This window comes from Cetorhinus maximus, chromosome 8, assembly GCF_964194155.1.
Source record: "Cetorhinus maximus chromosome 8, sCetMax3.hap1.1, whole genome shotgun sequence".
In the NCBI taxonomy this organism is placed as follows: domain Eukaryota; kingdom Metazoa; phylum Chordata; class Chondrichthyes; order Lamniformes; family Cetorhinidae; genus Cetorhinus; species Cetorhinus maximus.
The window spans coordinates 46693782-46710241 of record NC_135886.1 but is presented as its reverse complement, the minus strand read 5'-3'; positions in this window follow the sequence as shown (position 1 = coordinate 46710241).

The window sequence follows — 16460 nt, the reverse complement described above, 5'->3', positions numbered from 1 at the left end:
TTAAATTCACAATATTCTGGGATGTAATTCAAACAGTGATATGTAAGATGGATAACTATGAATTAGTTACAAAGCAGTAATTCTATTGATGCTTTCAGATGATTGAAGTGTTGGGTGCAAAGTTCAAGTGGCTTATGAATGTCACTGAAGTCCTCATAGGATTTATTGCACTTTAATTGACACACTGTTGTTTCTTTATTACCACCAATGTGCATTATTAAGTCGTTGATCAATTTTGCTTCATTCTCAAGGCGGGGGTGGTGGGTAATAATGTTGTTGAAGGTTGCCTATGAGAATAAACATTTCTTAGGTTTGGCTACTTTATGGTATCTGCTAGTCATTAGAAATTAAGGTTTATTTTCCTTCATTTCATATGTAAGGATGTGGTGGTAAACTGTTTGAATTCACTGGTTAGGCCTCAGCTGGAGTATTATCTCCCATTCTGGGCACCGCACTTCAGGGATAGAGTGCAGGGGGTTTGAACGGTGCCTGGGATAAGGCACTTGAGTTATGTGGAGAGATTGGAGAAGCTGACATTGTTCTCTTTCAAGCAGAGAAATTTAAGGGGAGATTTAATAGACCTGGTCAAAAGTGTGAGAGGTTTAATAGGATAGATAGGGAGAAACTGTTTCCCCTGGCAGGAGATAAAAGAGAAGGCACATATTTAAGATAATCGTCCAAAGAAGGCGGGTGGGGGGGAGGTGGGGGGGTGCGGTGTTGGTGGTGGGCAGTGGGTGAGTAGAAATGATTTTACGTAGCAAGTGATTATGGTCTGGAATGTACAGCTTGAAATAGTAGTGCAAACAGATTCAGTGGTAACTTTCCAAAGGCAACTAGTTGTAAACTTGAAAAGGGAAAAAAGTGTTTGCCTATGGGTAAGAGAGCACAGAATTGAACTAATTGGAGAGCTCTTCAAAGAGCTGGCACAGGCAGAATGTCTGTGTATGTTTCAGTGGGAACCATGGTGGAGCAGTTAGGAGTGGGATTGTTCTCCCTAACTCTGGATGCTGAGGCTAATAAGATTAATATTGCCACTCCAGCTGAGATTAGCTAACTATGAGATTAACTGAGATTAACTAACTAGCTAACACATGGTCCGTCTCTGACACTTCTCTTCCCTTCCTTGACCTCTCTGTCTCAATTTCTGATGATAGACTGTCCACCAATATCCATTACAAGCCTACCGACTCCCACAGCTACCTCGACTACAGCTCCTCACACCCTGCTTCCTGTAAGGACTCCATCCCATTCTCTCAGTTCCTTCGCCTCCGTCGCATCAGTTCTGATGACGCTACCGTCAAAAACAGTTCCTCTGACATGTCCTCCTTCTTCCTTAACCGAGGTTTTCCACCCACGGTCGTTGACAGGGCCCTCAACCGTGTCCAGCTCATCTCCCGCGCATCCACCCTCACGCCTTGTCCTCCCTCCCAGAAACATGAAAGGGTCCCCCTTGTCCTCACTTATCACCCCACCAGCCTCCGCATTCAAAGGATCATCCTCCACCATTTCCGCCAACTCCAGCATGATGCCACCACCAAACACATCTTCTCTTCACCCCCCCTGGCGGCATTCTGTAGGGATCGTTCCCTCCAGGACACCCTGGTCCATTCCTCCATCACCCCCTACTCCTCAACCCCCACCTATGGCACCTCCCCATGCCCACGCAGACGATGCAACACCTGCCCCTTCACTTCCTCTCTCCTCACCATCCAAGGACCCAAACACTCCTTTCACGTGAAGCAGCATTTCACTTGCATTTCCCCTAACTTAGTCTACTGCATTCGTTGCTCCCAATGCGGTCTCCTCTACATTGGAGAGACCAAACGCAAACTGGGCGACCGCTTTTCAGAACACCTGCGGTCTGTCCGCAAGAAAGACCCAAACCTCCCTGTCGCTTGCCATTTTAACACTCCACCCTGCTCTCTTGCCCACATGTCTGTCCTTGGCTTGCTGCATTGTTCCAATGAAGCCCAACGCAAACTGGAGGAACAGCACCTCATCTTCCGACTAGGCACTTTACAGCCTTCCGGGCTGAATAATGAATTCAACAACTTTAGATCTTAAACTCCTCCCCCCCACCCCCCACCCCGCCCCCCAACCCCCATCCCCACCCCGCCTCCCCCTCCCTTTTGTTTTTTTTTGTTTTCAATAATTTATATAGATTTTTCTTTTCCCACCTATTTCCATTATTTTTAAATCTACAACTAATACCTTGTCAATCTTTCCACCCCACCCCCACTAGAGCTGTACCTTGAGTGTCCTGCCATCCATTCTTAATTAGCACTTTTCTTAGATAATATCACCACCTTCAACACCTCTTTGATCCTTTTGTCTGTGACATCTTTTGATTATCTGCTCCTATCACTGCTTGCTTGTCCCTACAACCACCCCACCCTCAACTTCTCTCCCCCCGCCCCCCACCTTAAACCAGCTTATATTTCACCCCTCTCCTAACTATACTTCAGTTCTGTTGAAGGCTTGTGTGGACCCGAAACGTCGACTCTTTTCTTCTCCACCGATGCTGCCAGACCTGCTGAGTTTTTCCAGGTTATTCCATTTTTGTTTTGGATTTCCAGCATCCGCAGTAGATTTTTGTTTTTAGCTAACTCCTAATTGATCAAACTTAAAATCTCCCTGATCAGTAAGTCTCAGATCCACAAATAATAACCAGAAATCATCTTCCCATAGCAAGCATAGTGCTATACAATACTAATGCACACTATACAGCACTAATACATACGATATAGTACTAATGCGTGCTAAACAGTATTAATGCAAACTACATAGAAAGTATATGCACTATATAGTGCTTATGCTTGCAACATAGTACTAATGAATGCTATATAGTACTAATGCACACAATATAGTACTAATGCACGCTATATAGTACTAATGCATACTATACAGTGCTAATGAACGCTAAAAAGTATTAATGCAAACTACATAGAAAGTATATGTACTATATAGTACTAATGCATGCAATATAGTACTAATGCATGCTATTGAGTACTAATGCATACTATATAGAAAGTATACAAACTTATATATTACAAATGCACACTATATAGATGATATACACACTATGTAGCATTCATACACACTATATAGTACTAATGCACAATATATAGGGTGGGATATTCTCCTCAGTGCATTAAGTGCGGCAGCGAGCGTGAAAACCAACGTTTTACCCGCTAGCTGCAATGGCGGCTTTTCGTGCTGTCTGCCTACTACTCGCCTTATTAAATATGCACACATGAGAAACACACCGGGTCACTGGCGGGCAGCCTCAGATTTGCCCGCCCTGCCATGAGCTCACCGCTTCCTCACTGCGGGCACCATACTTAAAGTCTAGTAGCGCCCAGCATTTTCAATATCTGCAGCCCAAGACTGCTCAGCTGAAGACATGGCCCTGAAACCCAAGAAGACAGAAGCCCCCAAATTCAGTGACAACTCACTGGAACGCCTTTTTGACGCAGCTAAGACTGGCTGCAATGTCCTCTATCCCCGTTCTAGCTGCAGTAGGTCCAGCAAGCTCACCAATCTGACTTGGCAGCTGGTGGCAGTGCTGGTCAGTGCCAATGCTGCACAGAACAGGTCAGGCACCCAGTACAAAAAGAAAATGAATGATCTCATCCATGCCGCCAAGTTAAGTCAACCATCTCATCAATCTCAACTCACTCACAAGCCCATCACACATTCACAGGGATCTTACACAGTGCCAGCTCATGGGACGTCACCACTCACTCTCACACACACCTTCATATCCCCATCTGGGCTCATCTCCTTTGGAGATCATGTCCTCATCCCGTCCATGGTTCCCCTCACCATCCATACATATCAGGCATGCTTATCATCCGCCCTGGCACACATATTGCTCACACTCTCTCCATCTGTATTTATTTTTTTTTATTCATTCATGGGATGTGGGCTTCACTGGCTAGGCAAGCATTTATTGCCGATCCTTAGTTGCCCTTGAGAAGGTGGTGGTGAGCTACCTTCTTGAACCGTCCATGTGACGTAGGTAAGGTACACCCACAGTGCTGTTAGGAAAGGAATTCCGGGATCTTGACCCTGCAACAGTGAAGGAACGACAATATATTTCCAAGTCAGGGTGGTGAGTGACTTGGAGGGGAATTTCCAGGTGGTGGTGTTCCAATCTGCCCTTGTCCTTCTAGATGGTAGTGGTCATGGGTTTGAATGGCGCTGTCTAAGGAGCCTGGTGAATTCCTGCAGTGCATCTTGTAGATGGTACACACTGCTGCTACTGTGCGTCAGTGGTGGAGGGAGTGAATGTTTGTGGATGGGGTGCCAATCAAGCGGGCTGCTTTGTCTTGGACGGTGTCAAGCTTCTTGAGTGTTATGGGAGCTGCACTCATCCAGGCAAGTGGAGAGTATTCCATCACACTCCTGACTTGTGCATTGTAGATGGTTGACAGTATTTGGGGAGTCAGGGGGTGAGTTACTCGTCACAGGATTCCTAGCCTCTGACCTGCTCTTGTAGCCACAATGTTTATATGGCTAGTCCAGTTCAGTTTCTGGTCAATGATAACCCCCAGGATGTTGAAAGTGGGAGATTCAGTGATGGTAATGCCATTGAATGCCAAGGGGCGATTGTTAGATTGTCTCTTGTTGGTGATGTTCATTGCCTGGCACTTGTGTGGCATAAATGTTACTTGCCACTTTTCAGCCCAAGCCTGGATATTGTCCAGGTCTTGCTGCATTTGGACATGGACTGCTTCAGTATCTGTGGAGTCATGAATAGTGCTGAACATTGTGCAATCATCAGCGAACATCCCCACTTCTGACCTTATGATGGAAGGGAGTTCATTGATGAAGCAGTTGAAGATGGTTGGGCCGAGGACACTGCCCTGAGGAACTCCTGCAGTGATGTCCTGGAGCTGAGCTGATTGACCTCCAACAACCACAACCACCTCCCTTTGTGCTAGGTATGACACCAACCAGTGGAGAATTTTCCCCTGATTCCTATTGACTCCAGTTTTGCTAGGGCTTTTGGATGCTACACTCAGTCAAATGCAGCCTTGGTATCAAGGGCAGTCACTCTCACATCACCTCGGGATTTCAACTCTCTTGTCCATGTTTGAACCAAGGCTGTAATAGGCCAGGAGCTGAGTGGCCCTGGCAGAACCCAAACTGAGCTACAGTGAGCAGGTTATTGCTAAGCAAGTGCCATTTGATAGCACTGTTGATGACCCCTTCCAAGTCGAGAGTAGATTGATGGGGCGGTAATTGACCAGGTTGGATTTGTCTTGCTTTTTATGTACAGGATATACCTGGACAATTTTCCACATAGCCGGGTAGATGCCAGTGTTGTAGCTATACTGGAACAGCTTGCTTAGGGGCGCAGCAGGTTCTGGAGCACAAGTCTTCAGTACTATTGCTGGAATATTGTCAGGCCCCATAGCCTTTGTAGTATCCAGTGATTTCAGCTGTTTCTTGATATCACGTGGAGTGAATTGAATTGGCTGAAGACTGGCATCTGTGATGCTGGGGGCCTCCAGAGAAGGCCGAGATGGATCATCCACTCGGCACTTCTGGCTGAAGATTGTAGCAAATGCATCAGCCTTATCTTTTGCACTGATGTGCTGGGCTCTCCCACCATTGAGGATGGGGATATTTGTAAAGCCTCCTCCTCCAGTGAGTTGTTTAATTGTCCACCACCATTCATGACTAGATGTGGCAGGACTGCAGAGCTTAGATCTGATCCATTGGTTGTGGGATTGCTTAGCCCTGTCTATCGCTTGTTGCTTATGCTGTTTGGCATGCAAATAGTCCTGTGTTATAGCTTCACCAGGTTGACACCATATTTTTCAGTATGCCTGGTCCTGCTCCTGGCATGCCCTCCTGCACTTTTCATTGTACCAGGGTTGATGGCAATAGTTGAGTGGGGGATATGCTAAGCCATGAGTTTACAGATTGTGTTTGAGTACAATTCTACTGCTGTTCAGTTGCTGGATCTGTTTGAAATCTATATCATGGCGGTAGCGCCACACAACACAATGGAGGGTATTCTCAGTGTGAAGCCAGGACTTCATCTTCACAATGGCTATGCGGTGGTAACTCCTACTGATACTGTCACAGACAGATGCATCAGCGGCAGACAGGTTAGTGAGGGTAAGGTCGAGTATGTTTTTCCCTCTTGTTGGTTCCCTCACCACCTGCCACAGGCCTAGTCCAGCAGCTATGTCCTTTAGGACTCAGCCAGCAGATGTGCTATTGAACCACTCTTAGTAATGGACATTGAAGTCCCCCACCTAAAGAACATTTTGCACCCTTGCCACCCTCAGCGCTTCCGCAAGTGGTGTTTGCTAGGCCATTTAGGAGTCAAACACATTGCTAGACAGACAGATTTCCTTCCCTAAAGGGGCATTAGTGAACCAGATGGGTTTTCACAACAATCGATAATGATTTCATGGTCATCATTAGGCTTTTAATTTCAGATTTTTATTGAACTCAAGTTCCACCATCTGCCATGGTGGGATTCAAACCTGGGTCCCCAGAGCATTATCTTGGATCTCTGGAATACTAGTCCAGTGACAATACCATTACGCCACCACCTCCCCTACACCATTACATCTTGTTTTCAAACAATCACAGGGCCAGGTCCCAGACCAGGAGTGAAGTGCCGGAAGTCAAGTCCGAAAACCAAGCCACTGAATTGGCCAGAGAGGACATGGACTGTGCCTGCGGTGATGTTGAGGTCGGTGGTAAACACCCACGTGAGAACCCTGCACCAGCTCATCCCTCAAACAACCATACTGTGAGTGCATTGTCCTGTATAGCGTCACCTGCCATGCACTTTACTTTCTTTCATAGGAATTTCAGCCAAGTGCCCAATGGCCTCAACCAGCCAGGCCCTTAGCTCGAACTCCAACAATGCCTCGGCTGAGGATCCTGAGGACACCACAGCAGAAGACCCATCACACCACTCACCCACATCCTCCATCAGCGCAGAGACACGCACACCGGTGGCAATTAGTTCTACAGCAGGATCTGGGTCACAATCTGTCCACCTCAGGTGGAGGAAGAGACATCTGAGGTTGCTGGAACTTGGAGGACTGCTGGATGCCAGGATTCTGCTGAGTCCGAGTCAGATGCTGAGCCTCTGGATTTGGTGGTACCTCAGTTGCTGGAGCTGCAGTGACAATCTCGGGAACACTAGGAAGGGATGTCAGCTGCATTCCTGAGGTTGGAATGGGCGGTGGAGGAGTCTGTCCATGTTCAGTCTGAGGTGATGGCACTGGCATGCCAATGCACCAAGGTCAACACTGGCAGGATAGCAGTCGTTATGGAGACCTTGGCCCAGGGTCCTGCACTAGTTGCACTGGTGCTGAAGCTGCACTCCATCGCTGTAGCCCTTGGTGACAGCCACATGAGAGGGGGACGGGGCACCTCAATCTCACTCCAGCTGTCCCTTTCTTATGAGGCGCCTCTGTACAACACCTCTGTTAGCCTCATCCTCTGTGTCCAGAGGGGGCCATGCTACCCCTTGGTCTTGAGGGTTTAGCTCCTCCCTTTGGTGAGCCTGGCACCTCTGTTGCAATCTTTTGCTCCTTCTATATGCGATTATGCAGCAACAATAAATCCAGGCTCCATCTCCCTGGTGGTCTCCCCTCTGCAGCATCAATGAGAAACAGACATGAGTCAGAATCAGCCTGCAAAGGTCTGATTTCTGTCAATGTCTCGTCAATGGATGTGGGTTCAAGGGCTTTGCTCCAGTGTCAGAAACTAATTGCCCCAAAAATCCAGGTCAGTGCAGGGTTCGTTTCCAGGTTACACCTTCCCCACCCCTCCCCCACTCTTTACATGACCGACTGCTATGAGATTGTTGTTGCCAGGCGCTTGGATGTGCTGCTTTCAGCCCAGGTGCTTGGACCCTCATTCACTGCACTCTAATACCACACTGTTTTGGAATACACATGAGAGAAAGTGTTGAGTCAGGAAATGCGATTACTTGAGGGGAGCTTGGGGCTTCTTTTCTTTGAAACTGCCAGTGGCATTATTGTAAAACGCACCTGAAGCTTGTCCAGCTACCCTGGAGTGCGTTACCGCTCTGGGGAATTTCCACACTGTGAGCAAGGGGTTAGGGAGATCAATTAGCATCACTTTGTGGGATTAGTCTCGCATGAATGCATATCATAGCTTTACTTTCCTGATCCCTTGCTTTATCATTAAAAGTCTCATAACATGTCTCAGCTGTGCAGCTCTCCTCAGTTGGGGATGCACGGTTCAGTTCAGTGCCCCTTTAATTGGCTCCCTCAGTGCATGCAGCTGCCCTCCAATCCATCCACAGAGCCCTCACCAGCAGGGTTTCTCCTCATTTTAATTCTGCACTCCGCCATCGCTACAGGTTGGAAGATGGTGCTGCTGAGGTCTCACTGCCAGACCAGCTTGGACTCTCCCTGTGTGAGTGTGGAAACTCCTCCCATTGTCCTGTAGAATCTTAAATATCCAGGTTTCCCACCCTCCAAGAATGTCTCAAACCTCCTCCTGTATTCCTTGATCCCATCGCAATTGTTGTGGATATCCCTTTGTTGTGGATATCCCTGAAGCATTGTGAGGTAGATGTGCCTATGCCCCATGTGGGCCTCAACCCTCCCCATCTTGAGGATATCTGCAAGTCTGACATATACCCTCTCACCCCCTTCTAACACCCTCGAATACCTTTCCCTCATGACCAGTGGTGCCACCTACAGCCTAGTGTGATGCCAGAAACCCCCAGACCAATGTGCATGATGTTACAATCATCCCCTGCACACAACATACTGGGTAACACTGAGACTGGACTGACATGCCCTGCCCATGCCCGGACCGAGACAGGAACAGTTTTTACAAGCTCAACATTAAAGCGCTTCTTCACTTAGCGACCCTCCCATTCTGGCCCAAAGTCATTTGTGTCATTCTGTAACCGACCCTTCCCCCCATCCTGCACGGAGGACGCTTCTCCTCACCATAACCCACCACCTTGCCACACCACCGCCCCCTCCACCCAGTCATGTGTCTGCGTGTAGCCTTCCCCACTCTTGACCCCCAGTGCAGGCCTTGCTCTGCAGCGCCTTCCCTTGCCTCAGGCCCATTTCCCTCCTTCCCCACTGGAGGCCTTGCCATGCAGAACATTCGAAGCCACACCCGCCTTACTGCTGGTCTGGCAGGTAGCGACTTGCCTCCGACACCTGCCTGAATGTGACCTGGTGCTGCACGCGAAGCCTGGCACTGAGTCTGAGTTGCTGCGAGTGCTGTGCCATGCAAAGTAAGTGAATGAACCACAAAGTCACAAGCAAAGTGCAGGTCGCCAGGTGCACGTTGCTTACATAATCATTGTGAAACACATCGGTCTAATTTGATGCCGACGTGCTCTCTTGATCCAGCGTGGGGATGTGACTCCGGCCATCAACCCTTATAATGAGATGCAAATGTATGAAAATGATGTTCCCGACGTGCCGTGACAGGAAACGTGGCCCGCCATTGACGGCTGGATGGACCATCCCAAACTCCTTTTACAAAAGCGGTAAACTGATTTTTCCAATCTCGCAATATTTTCCGTTCCCACTTGCCATGACGCCTACCATGGGTGGGGCCGGAAAATCCCACCCATCAAAATATACTCACTGTATAGTGCTAATACATACTGTATAGTACTAATACACACTATATAGTACTAATGCACATTATAGAGTACTAATACACACTATATAGTGCTAATGCACACTATATAGTACTAATGCACACTATATAGTACTAATGCACACTATATAGTACTAATACACACTATATAGTACTAATGCACACTATACAGTACTAATGCACACTATATAGTACTAAGCTATACTAATATCCAGGTTGGTTACGAGCTAATTTTCAGCTGGCTGTGATTGGCCTCAACACCTCTAGGCAATGGAAATGGGAGAAAGGTTTACTGAACATACACATCCAATTTGAGTGGAAGTGAGCTCCACCTGGGGCAATGTTTTTTCGAGTGGTTTGACATTGCCCCTTTTGTTGGGACACCTTTTCTGGATGAGACACAGTTCTTCCTCCTTCCCACCCGACCACCTCCCCACCCCCCCACCAATGCGTACTCCCCCTCGCCGCACCCCCATCCCTCACTGGCTGGTTGGCTCTCGCAAGGGTTTCCAGGAGCTTTGGCCAGGAGACTAGAGAGTTACTATCCCTCCAGGATTGCCTTGGAGCATCCAGGAAATGAAAATTAATCTTCAAGGCAATGCTGGAACTTGAGAGGAAAATCATATACACATAATTTTGAAAGAAAATCTCTGAACACTTTTGCTCACAAAAATGCTGGACTGTGAGAAAACCCATTTACCCAATAGTCAAGATTCATCAAATCCATTAATGAAGAATCCAGTCCCTTTTCAATTGATGCATCAAGTTCGTTCTCCAGGAGTATGGACATGTTGGGTCACCATTTGCAGGAGTGTGAGGGCAGAGTTGTTGTGGGCAGAAGGTCACACGATGGCGCCCCCAGGAATATGTCCAACCAGAGTTGGCAACACCTGGAGGAGACTGCAGAGAAGTCCCAAAACTGTTGAAGGCCAGCTTATCAAGGTGTTAGTGGTAGAGTTCTGTGGCAAGCATGACTCCAGCACAACTGTCAGAATCGCAGTCCCTCCCCCTGAAAATGGTGTACACCAAAGAGAGTAGCAAATACACTTTCTTACAAATTATGAGCTTGTTATATCGGATTTGCGCAGCTGAGATCCTTCTGTCTGTTCAGAGGATTAAAGGCATGTTTGATTTGATTACCTATTTTACCCCACTCACTTTTTAATCAGAACAGCAGATGACCATATAAGTACTTTCTTAATATCTCAAAGTCCACATGCTGTGAATCACTGTCTGATTCATGTCATTAATACCAACAAAAACAGCCATCAGCAATTCCCTTGAATTTTGCCCTGCATTTCGTATATTTAACATGTCAATATTATCCAACAGGCCTGTTACCTTGGAGGTTTCAGGCAAGCTGGAATTGTGCCAATTCACAGCAATTTATATTTGGGTTTAGCCATCAATAAGCCAGCCACATTTAAAATAAGTAGCACAGGGGGAAATTCACCAAGAAATGGGGAGTTTTTTCTCCTTTTAAAAAATTTGTTCATGCGATGGGGTCATCACTGGCTAGGCCCATGTTTATCGCCCAGCCCTAATTGCCCTTGAAAATTGAATGGCTTGCTAGGCCATTTCAGAGGGCAGTCAAGAGTCAACCACATTGCTGTGGGTCTGGAGTCATATGTAGGCCAGACCAGGTAAGGATAGCAGGTTTCCTTCCCTGAAGGACATCAGTAAAGCAGATGGGTTTTTACAACAATGATTTAATAGACTTTTAATCCCAGATTTTTTTAAAATTCAGATTTCACCATCTGCCATGGTGGAATTAAAGCCTGGATCCCCAGAGCATTACCCTGGATCTCTTGATTACTAGTTTAGTGACAATACCATTACGCCACCACCTCCTCCATATCCTTTGGTTGTGGGCATTACAAACTAACATCCATATTCTGCCAACATTTATGAATGTGGTCAAAGTGAGCTGAACCAGACATGGCCTGCTGATATGGTAAGTGAAAAACATATAAATGGCAATAATCTAAAGATGATATATTGTTGCATTATCTGTAAATATGTGTAAATAGCTAGGAATAACTTAGCTAGGAACTAATGTGTTATGTGTAAGTGTTCCAGGGGGCCACATTTCACAGCTGCACTAGTGACTGGAGCGATGTGTACATACCAGTTCAATCTGGTTCCTCTTTTGAACCAGACAGCATGGCAAAATTAAACATAAAGGGTGAATTTTATGGCTCTGGCGCGGTGGGGGAAGGGCCGTAAAATGCGGTAAGTAATTAAAAAGTCCATTGACTTCAGTGGGACGGTAAAATCCCACTGGCATAAAATTCTGCCCAAAGAGTTTCTGATCTTTACAAAGCTAAAGTATGATTATTCACAACATCTGGGAACCAAAAGACAACAAGAACACAACGCAATGGGGATCTGAAGATTTCAAGTGATGGGGCTGTGACTTCCTTTGGAACTTGTTCCACTTTGGGGTTGTTCTTGGAAAGGGAAGATTGCTGGTACACTCTCTTGGAAACAAATGATGTGTAATTTTATGGTCCCCCGCCAGCAGGTTTGAGGCGTGGAGGTTTATAAAATGTAGCACATGGCCTGCCTATCGCCAACCTGCCCGCCCCGACTTGTCTAACACGCTACGGGGGTGAGGGTGGTTGCAGTGGAGGTGTTGAGCAACCCACCCATCCTTGGGCCTATTGAGGCCCTTAAGTGGCCAATTAATCTCCACTTAAGTGCCTCATCCCGCCCCTGCCACTATTTTACCATTTTGCAATACAATCATGGCTGATCTGATTGTAACCGCAACTCCACATTCCCGCCTACCCCCCCGATTAAACTTTCACCCCCTTGTTATCAAGAATCTATCTGTCTCTGCCTTAAAAATATTCAAAGTCTGTTTTCACCACCTCTCGAGGAAGAGAGTTCTAAAGAGTCATTACCCTCTGAGAGAAAAAAATTCTCCTCATCTCTGTCTTAAATGGGTGACTCCTTATATTTAAACAGTGACCCCTAGTTCTAGATTCTACCATAAGGGGAAACATCCTTCCCACATCCACCCTGTCAAGACCCCTCAGGATCTTATATGTTTCAATCAAGTCATCTCTTACTCTTCTAAACTCCAGTGGATACTAGCCTAGCCTGTCCAACATTTCCTTGTAAGAGATCACACCCATTCCAATTATTAGTCCAGAAAACCTTCTCTGAATTTTTACTCGCATCAGGGGAGGTTCCAGGCTACATGGATAGCCCAGCAGCTTTAGCTGCACAAGTTGGTGTCTGGCAAGAGAGGTGGCATAGCTACCTCCTTTGGGGGACCCTGTGCCCATCAGAGGCACCCCCCCATCCCCAAGGTCATAATCCCCTTTAATCTTCCCCAGCTCAACCTCTCAAACACAGGCCCCCAACCTCCTCACTCCCCTCACTGGGGCCTTGCTAACAAGGACTTACCTTCAGTCTGGCCTCCATAACCTCTTGTTCAGGGACTGGCTGTGGTCCTAACAGTGACCACTGCTCGAATCTGACACTACTGGGACTACAGAACTGCCAGTCAATAAAATTGGTTGGCAGCTGTCAAAGGCTGGACTGCCTCCCCTGATGGGGCAGAAATCAGTTCCAAATGATCAAATCCCAGTAAAAATCAATAATACTGGAGTTCCATCTTAAGATATACAAGACTAATTCAGAATAGTTTTACTTGTACCCTTCATTTCCAAGTTTTATTGGTTTTTCCTTCAATGCCCTTCAAGCATTAAATGTCTGTGAGGCAGGCAGTATCAAGTGGGATGTATTCCCAGCTGGCTCTGTGTGGCAGGACAAGAAACCCTGCCATCTGAACAATCCTGACCATGGTCTTTGTAGTTTGTGTGGATGGTTACCTCTTGTTTTATAAGATGGAAGTGACTCTTCATTTGCTAAGTGATGTTCATTAAGTGGGAGTAATGACTTGAAGGAGCGGACAGGTTTCAACAAGAAACAGATAAACTTTATCACAGAGAGCTTTTCAGGTGCTACGTGTTCAATCAGGGCTCTCATCAGGAAACCCCACCCCTTGGATTGCCCATGCTTAGGGCTCATTGGTTGGAGCCTCCTAGATCATCACATGACCACTGATAGACAGCAGGATAGGCTATACCTTCAGTTATTACATTTCCTCCTCATTATTTTTTTCAATTTCTATTTACAGGGAAACATTTGAATATCCAACAACAGATCAAGCCTCTGAGGTGCTCTCCTTATATGGCTAGAGTGGAGTAGCTCTACCATTTGTGGTTCCTCAACAGGATCGACAGGATTTGGAACTGCAGCATGAGACACATCATTAGAACGTGGCAGTTCTGGGTTTGGCAGCTCTACAGAGACATCGGGTATGTCTATTCTAAGTCAATCTGTCACCTCAGAGTTTGACGGTTCAATGTTAATGACAGGCAGAATAGTTGGTTGTTGGAATGTCTCTCTCACACGAATATCATCTACGTGCTTACTGACGATTCTATCTTCCACTTGTACTTGGAAAGATAATGGATCAGTCTCTGAGACAATGGTTCCAGGAACCCAACAAGGTCCACTTCCAAAATTTTGCATGAATACCATGTCACCGACACTGAATGTGCGAGCTTTGCTGTGTATATCGTGGTTCAATTTTTGATTACCCCGATTCCGCTCTACCTTCCCCTCTAAATTTGGAAACACTAGGCTTAACCGTGTTTGTAGGTGGCGTTACATCAATAATTCAGATGATGTTGAACCCGTAGCTAAATGTAGTGTTGCATGATAACTGAGAAGAAAGTGGGAAAGTCGAGATCCTCGAGTACCTTCTGATAACCTTTTCATACCAGACTTAAAAGTTTGTACAGCTCTCTCGGCTGAACCATTCGATGAGGGATGGTGAGGGGCTGTTTTAATATCTCTGATTCCGTTCAAATTCATGAATTTCTGAAACTCTGTGCTGGTAAAAGCTGTACCATTATCAGAAACAACAATTTCAAGCAGGCTATGTACGCTAACACAATGGCACAGCTTCTTGATAGATGTGCTCGATGTTGGCAATTTGACATCATATATCCATCCATTTAGAATGTGTATCTACAACCAACAAAAACATGGTGCTTAAGAATGGTCCTACATAATTGATATGTAGTCTAACCCAGGGTTGACCAGGCCACTCCAATGGATTCAGAGGAGCTGAAACAGGCAACTTCTGTTGTAGCTGATGTTATGACATGGCAGGTGATAAGTGTCAGGTGGACCAAATACACAAGGCAAACTTGGCCACCCTATCACAACAGTTCTGCAATTTGTATTTATCATGAAAAGGTTTGTGCACTGAATTCAGAAGTAATGAGTCCACTAACACCTTTAAAGATTTTAAAAACTAAATTAAAACATTTATTAACAAAAGATTTCAAGCACATACATAAGGTTACAGTTACTTAATAGTATAACAAATCCCAAAATTCCTAATTAGTCTGACTCCCAACTACACACCCTCTTTAAGGCAACAGTCCAGAATAGATTTTAAATTTAGATAGGCAAGCCAGCAAGTCTACCACAGTACCCACTTGATAGTGGAATTTTCTCCACCTTTTGTTACTGGACACAATAGACTTCTTCAAAATTGGCTGGAGGCTTCCCCAAGGCTGTTTTACATGGTCCTTTAAGATCTTACAAGGCCCCACAACATAATCTTCCCTCCTACTTTATATATGTTTCTCCCTCTTTAATCTGTAAATCCCATTGTTCTATATGTCTTTGGGAATTTACTTTTCCCATAATATAAAAATCTTTCATGTTGCCAATATGTTCAGTACCTTTGGGAAAAAGTAAACATAATGCTTGGCCTTGCTTATCTTGTTAGTTGTAAACATCCTATCATCCCTTTGAAATCCAAAAAACCGCTAAAAATCTAAAAATAAAAATTTCCTTCACACCCCACATGCTGCCCTCATCCATGTTTACTCATTAGCATTTCAAATGCCTTTTGCCCCTAACTTCTTCTGATAATTTCAAGATTGCAGTCTATCTGACTCTAATTCAATTAAGTCACAGATGCAGAACCATCTACACTCACACCCATAAACCTACTTTACAATAAACCACAATAATATAATGAAAAAATATGTTAGTTTCATGACACTATGAGACAGTGCATGACCATGCTTTCAATGTCACTGTCAATGCCTGGTCGCCAGACATAGCTTCATACAAGCATTTTCATCTTTGGTATGCCTGGATGCATAAGAGTGGTTCTCTACCTTGTAACGGGAAGACAACTCTTGATCCCCACAACAAAATTCCATCTTGACAGCCTAACTCTGTTTCTGGCATGGAATGGTCTCAAATCTTCAGATACAGGAGAATTTGATCATCCTTGCGGAACAAAGGCCAGGATTTTACTGATGGTGGGCGGGCTGGGCAGGAGCGGGAGCGCTGCTTGCGATCAGCTCCGCGCTGCCATTTTACATGGGCGGGCCAATTAAGGCCTGTCCAGCGTGAATCGTGACTCCCGAGAACAGCAGGAAGGGGCAGGCGGCAGTGGGAGGCCAATGACCACCGGGACCAATGGCGACCCGGCGGCCTATTCAAAAATGGTGCAGGCAGCCTTCCAAAGTCAGTCACCGATGTTGCACAGGAGGATGTCCAAGAGCACTCTCGGAGAGCCAGCCAGGCGGGAGGCAGGTCGGCAGGACAGTGTGCCCTGTGATTTTCGGATGAGTGCCTCACTGCCCTCCTCGAGGAGGTGGCAGCATGCCGCGACATCCTTGTGCTAAGGGACAGGAGGAGGAGGCCCCCCCACCTAACAAAAGGTGCCTGGGAGGAGGTGGCAGAAAGGGTCAGCTCCCACAATGTGGTGA